Source organism: Neltuma alba, unplaced genomic scaffold (genome assembly GCF_004799145.2).
Source record: "Neltuma alba isolate B1F8T4 unplaced genomic scaffold, ASM479914v2 tig00012295_pilon, whole genome shotgun sequence".
Taxonomy (NCBI): Eukaryota; Viridiplantae; Streptophyta; class Magnoliopsida; order Fabales; family Fabaceae; genus Neltuma; species Neltuma alba.
In genome coordinates, this window is record NW_021636812.1 from 18,768 (window position 1) to 25,545 (window position 6,778).

At 32.8% G+C, this 6,778-nt stretch overlaps 1 pseudogene; it reads right to left on the reverse strand.

Annotated features, from left to right (window-relative positions):
• Window positions 1–1,871: 1,871 nt before the first annotated feature.
• Window positions 1,872–6,556, reverse strand: LOC114725902 (protein NRT1/ PTR FAMILY 4.4-like; annotated as a pseudogene).
• Window positions 6,557–6,778: the final 222 nt, after the last annotated feature.

Below are 6,778 nucleotides of genomic sequence, written 5' to 3' on the forward strand. Positions count from 1 at the left end.
ATTGAATTTGTGGATCCCATTTCATCCCTTTCATTTTTACTTCACTATCCCTCCAGCTAAAAGCTATTAATCACTATTGTATTTAGGGTAGTGTCATGTTATTGGAGTTATCACCAAAGTGCTAAATCCATGAACCCTTATGGATGGACTCATAATTTTCAATGAATTCTGCTGGTAAAGATTGGTGCTCTTGGGGCCCACCTAATACTTTAACCAGAAATAAAACATGGAAAAGTTTAATCAAAAGTCATACTATTATCCAATGGTAGATAGTTTTGAGGATTGCACAGCAGATGAGCACTACGAAATTAAGCTTCGACTTCAATAAACATGTCTGAAACATGTTTTTGATATATCTCAAAAGATAAAGCCAGTTTGACTTTACCCTGTAATGGGTTTTCTAGGTAACAATTTCGTTCACGTGTTCTCATATGAGGCCATTTTTATTTGCCCAGAAAAGCCTGTGGGTTTAAAGCAAGATTTTACACTTTGAGGAAATCTCCATCATTATAAAATGTAGATCTGCTTTGAAATAGCTTCATTTAGATAAAGCATAAAGCATACCCACCACTTCGTTCTCCTTTTTCACAGCCACAAACGAAAGCAATTCCTTGCATATGATTATGGTGAAGAATATGTAATAAGTTAGCTCTTCAAAATCTTCTAATTCAAAATATGAGTGGACAATGTTATTCTCAAATCTGAGCAATCTAGATCAAATTTTAATTGCCTCTTAATTGTCCATCTTGCAAAAAGTACTGCTATTTTAACTTCAAAAAAATAAAAATTTTGAATTTTGTACCTTCCAAATTAATATAAATGTTCCATATCTTTTTTTATTCAAAGGACTTTCTTGCTCATCGTTGAAAATAGTAGAGAGGATCCAGATTCACCTATAAATTAAATTATGTGATAGAAAGGTAAAGTTGAAAGTTAGTAAATATTGCACATATGGACCATGATCCTTTCAATCATGATTGTAATTATTTCCTGCCCAGATATGTTTCCAAACGAGATAGTTGTCTCTTCACCATAGCGGCATCTCTTTTCAGAAGATATGTTTCCAAGTGAGATAGTTGTCTCTTCACCATAGCGGCATCTCTTTTCAGAAGATAGTTGAGTCTCCCCGTCTTTTGTTCCCTTCTCAAGTCCCTGAGCTTATAAAGTCTCCTTTTTGTAGTATACCAATTTGTTAACATACCACTAAGCCATTTTTTATTAACATAATGACACCGAGCTCTTTTAGTAAATATTGCACATATGGACCATGATCCTTTCAATTATGATTGTAATTATTTTCTTGGTTGTACTTTAGTTATCCTACGGACTGAAATTATACATAATATTTTAAGATATTGGTAATTACTAATGTTAGCTTTTGAATATGATTATAACGTTCAAAATCCTTTAACCTATAAATTCTTTAATCAGACTAGATAGATCGATGTAGTCTTCCCTTGTATATTAAGGAGAGAATTTTGATGCAGTTTAAGTTTTTTTTTAATGTTTGTTACCAAATTTTGTAACAGAAAATATGACAAACGGACATTAATTACAATGCACTACTAAGTAAAGATAAAAATAATGCAAGTGAGTTATCAAACAAAAAATAATGCAAGTGAAAAACAAATCATACTTATGTCGATGAGAGTGATGACATAGGAACACAAACGCTGGGGAAAAAATATTAAGGGTTATGGCCTAGAATCCTGGAATTGTGGTTTTTTTTTTTCTCCAAAGGAAAAGTTTCTCCTTAATTAGGGCTTATCCGTCTCGATTCAAATTAATGATTGAGCATAGAAGAAAGGAGACAAAGGATCGGATTACGTACGAAAACAGCTAATCTTTTTTTCCCCCCTCACCGTTCCTTTTCAGTACAATATGCAACTAAGTCAATACCATACGACATAATATTCCAAGCTCTGATATTTGCAACCCTAACATGATGCTAAGAGATTATCCTAATTAGCCTAAGGCTCTATTTATCTTCTCTAAAAGTATCCTGGTTAGTTGGATACTTAGCTGAAGAGGAGTTTGGAGAATACCAACTTGACCAAAACAGATAGTTAAAGAAATTGATAAAACTTAGTGAAGCAAGAAGCCAATAGAAAAGATCAAGCCTATCCTTGTTAAGATCATTGTCACTGAGCCATCCACCTCCTGAACTTGAAGTAATTTTGTTCACTAGGGACACAAGAAGTGAGCTCAAGTAGAATCCAAATGAGTATGAGCAATAAGTCATGGCTGTCAAAAATGCTTGCATTCCGTCCAATGATTGCTTATAGAAGAACTCAACAAGCCCTACTGCCGTGAACATCTCCGAGAGACCGAAGATTAAGAATTGAGGCGCGATCCAGAAGATCGAAAGCGTTCGATCTGAAGATAAATTCCTTCTCTTGTACTCTACCATGGCAGCTGATACCATTGAAAATGTCACAATGAAGAGTCCAATGCCAATTCTTTGCAGAGGGGAAATCCCGGAATCTTTTCCGGTGAATTTTCGCGCGATCGGAACGAAAGCAGTTTCGTAGAGAGGGACAAACACTATGAGCATAATGTAAGGGATGGATTGAAGTGAAGCTGGTGGGATTTTGAAGCCTTTTGTGATGTGTGTGTCCATGATGCTTCCCTGTTGTACTGAAAATGTTTGAAGTTGAGCCAAGATTGTGTTGAATATGATGGTGCAGGCAAAGATGGGAATGACTGATACAATTATCTTCACTTGCTTCACTTGTGATACTGTGCATAGCTTCCATGGGCTTTCCTTTGCTTCTGTCCCTTCGTGAATTTGATGCACGCCTTGTCAAGGAATCTGGAAAAAAAAAAAGAAATTATTATATATATTATTAAATTCATTGAAATTAGGATTAATTGGTTTAATACCAATTCTATAACTAGTATAAATCAATAAAAAAAATTTTTTAAAAAATCAAGAGTCAATAAAGTCAATCAAAACACGGACAGAATATTTTTCTTATTTTCATTTAGGACCTTTTTATATTTGAAAATGAAAAATATTAGTTTACTTGTGAATGAGCCAATATAAATCTTGATTTAATGCTTCCACCAATTCAATTGTTTTATCAACATATCAAGTGAGTGAACATGGGACTTTTAAGAGAGAGAAGGACACATGAAGAGTAGGTGAGACTCGCAAGTGGCTTGCACACGCTCCGCCTTTTTCTCTTTCTCGTGTCCCTTATTTAATTTTTTTATGGGGTAAATTATATAAAACTTCCCAAAATTTAGAACTATGTGCAAATAATCTCCTTAACATTTTAAACTTAACAAACCCCTAAACTTTATACAAATTACTCTATATATATAACCTCAAACTAATCAATTTTATGCTTTTTATGCATATAATTTCCTCAAACTGAGTTATATGCAGATAAATCCCTTAAAAATTAAGTGATTTGCAGATAATAATGAACAAAACTAAAAGCATGAGAGTTATCATGCATTAGTGTAAAAGTTCAAGGTGTTTATTATAAAGTTTTCAAGATTAGGGAAGTTTATTTACATATGATACAAAGTTCAGGGACCTTTTGTATAATTTAGGCTTTTCATTTTTTTTTAGGATAGCCTTTTTGTTTTTATTTAGAACTGAATATCCTTTTTTTGATTCAATGACGATCCTTCACATGGGAAAACATTTTTTCCTCGCTTTTTCCAAAAGGGAATATTCCTTAGTTAACTGGAATAATTTGTCCAATTCTATTCTAATCGTCCAAAATATAAAATTATATAAAAAGAAAAATTATGAATCCCATACCTGAACTTTTCAGCATGAAGAAAATTATTGATTTAGTTGTTGATGCTTCTGATGAGTCATTATTATTAATTGGCTTGTTATTTTGGCTTCCATGAAGCTTCTTGTCTGCACTTGAAGGGCATATTTGCTTTCTCTTTGTTATTGCAGCCACAAAAACCTGATGAGGAGACACAAATAATAATTTTCAATCATGTCTTAATCAGCAAAAAAATATAATTGATTCTGTGGTAATTAAATCTTTAACCTTTTGCCGACCAACAAAGAATTTTCAGTCAGAAAATCTAATAAAGTGTGATGGAAAAGAAAAAAGCTAGCAAAGAGAAAATCAAAAGTATATAAATCAGCAAAAGAGAGTTTGTCTCATTTCCAAAATCAGACTAACTTCAAAGTAAAATTATATAATATATCGCTTTGCATCTGTATCTATCAGCCAAAAAGGAAGCCTTCAAAACAGTGAGATTTTGGGAGCTAAAAATGTAAAACACATATAATATTCCTCCGGTCCTAAATATAAGACCCATTTTGTAGCATAATTTACACTACAAAATAGATCTTATATTTATAGAGCCGGAGGAGTATTTTAAAAAAATAAAAAGCTGAGATTGAAAGTTTATTGCCCTTGCTAGTCTTTTCCTCCGCCAGTACTACTCAAGGTTAGGCAACATTGCAATGACATCTAAAGTAAGTGCAATAATAACTAAATGCAACTTTAATAAAAATAAATAAATATTTTTTGAAATGGGATCAATTATTGAATGTCAACAAAGATGCTAATTTGCATTTAATGATATATATGATTGTTGTTGAACCAAAAGTAATTAAGTTTGCATATTTCTAATTTATATATCATTGTAAGAAAATATAAAAAAAGAAATAATTCTTCTTGCTTTTTCATGTTTCATTAATTCTTAATAATCAACTTTACCTGGGCAATAGGCGTGAAAATTTCCCTGAGGAGGCTTGTTGCGATAAGCAAAAGTGCCGGAGATTAAGCAGATCAAGCCGATAGCCATGGCAGCGGCCGAGACGCCGAACCCGAGGTCCATACCCGAATTGGTTGGACCCAAACGAGAAGAGTGAGAGCAATAAGCTCTCCCATACAGAAGGCAAAATAGGCAATGTTGAAGAAAGTAGAAAGCTTTCTGCTCTGTGAAGGATTTTCCTTCCTGAACTGATCTGCTCCATGAGAGATTATGTTTGGTTTGAGACAGCCACTTCCCAAAGCCATTAAGTAGAGAGCTAGAAAGAATATTGAAGCCTTGTAGCCTTTTGCCTCTTCACACAAGCTTCCATGATCCATCATTCTGCACTTTGGGGGTCTTAGCTTTGGTACATGGGCTTGAATGGCCAGAAGAATGAAACCCTATATTCAGGAAATTAAAAAAAAAATATTATTGCTCAATTTTCTTGAAACAAGTATCCCTCTAGAATTTTTTGTGGAATTTTTTATTTATAAATTTTATTAGAAAAATAGAGAAAATTGTAAAAAATACACAAAATGTCATTAAATTACACAAATATTATTATTTTTAAAAGAAAAAATTAATCTATAAGCTCCTATAGTCTACTTGACTTTGATTTAAATCCCTATAAATTTTTATCAAATCCCCATAGTTTTACTTCATTTTTTATTAAGTCTTACGTTAAAATAAAATCAAACTAGAAGACGTAATAAAAAAAGAAAAAAAAAAAAAACTACATAAATTTATTAAAATCAGAGGAAATTATAGAAACCTGCATATTAGTTTTCATTTTTCAAAATGTACTCAAAATGTTCATTGTAATTAAGGATTGAATCACTTTTTTTCGACAAAAAATAAAAAAATAAAAAGATTGAATTACTTCAAACACCTTAATTATTTTTTCAATTAAGTAGAATCCCTTCTATTTCTAGAAGAGATTTCCCGATATGATAAACAGGATCTTTGTGTAATTTTAATAAAACTTAGGGGTGACTTATAAATTTAGCCGTTATTTCAAAAAGAAATTAACATGTAATATAAACTATAAGCAATATTCAAAAGCCGAACCACTAATGGCTCAGACTCCTTTCAAATAATACACAAAAGGCCACCTACTTTAAGTAAATTTCAAGGAAGTTTTGTATTGGTTTTGAAAATAAGAATCTCTATATATTTTCTACAAAATTTAACGAAAAAATTATATATATGGACGTATACTTCCCAGAAAGCGTATAACTCTATATTAATTATATATGAAAAAAAAAAAGTTTGTTGTTGCCAGAGAAAAAAACCCAAGCTAGCTAGTGAGAGAGAGTAAAAACATACACAGAGCTCCACAAAGCCAAAGATAATCATAGTGAAGAAGCTTCCGAGATATAGAATCAGAGATGAATCCACCCAGAAGAGAAAGAAGGAAGACAGTGCCTATGAAGTTTGTGACAATATTTGCAGATTTTGACAATGGAAAGTGCATCTCATTGAACACATAAGTTATGAGATTGTTCCCAACAGCCGCAATCGCCATCATCTCAAACGCCTGAAGACCTGAACAATAATCATATTCACATGTTTCTTCAGACAACAAAAGAACATAGAAGCGGTCATATCAGAAAGAAAATAAGAGAAAGTGAGAGAAAGTGGGGGAAAACAGACCAAGAACAAATATAGCAGCCCTCATTCCACCATGTTTGTTTGGTTTGCAGGGTCTGCCTCTCCAATCTACGGAAGATTCATCCGCCATAACACCTTCAGAACCTTCAGACATGTTTTTCTCCATATCTAACATTGTACTGTGCCGTCCTCGATCGTTGTCTTTTATGAAGCTGTCTATTGTAGTTAACAGAACTCTGGGATTTTGTGACAGGTAAAATGAGTAGCGAGCTGGTATTTATAATGATGTCCATACACTGTAGAACCATACAATACTGAGAAGTGGTTACTATTAGTTTGAAGCCTTTACTTTGAGGCTTTGTCACAGGCCGTAAAATAATAGACTATCTTTAGGGCCTTTCAGGGACCGTTTTAGGTTTTTTTTTTTTTT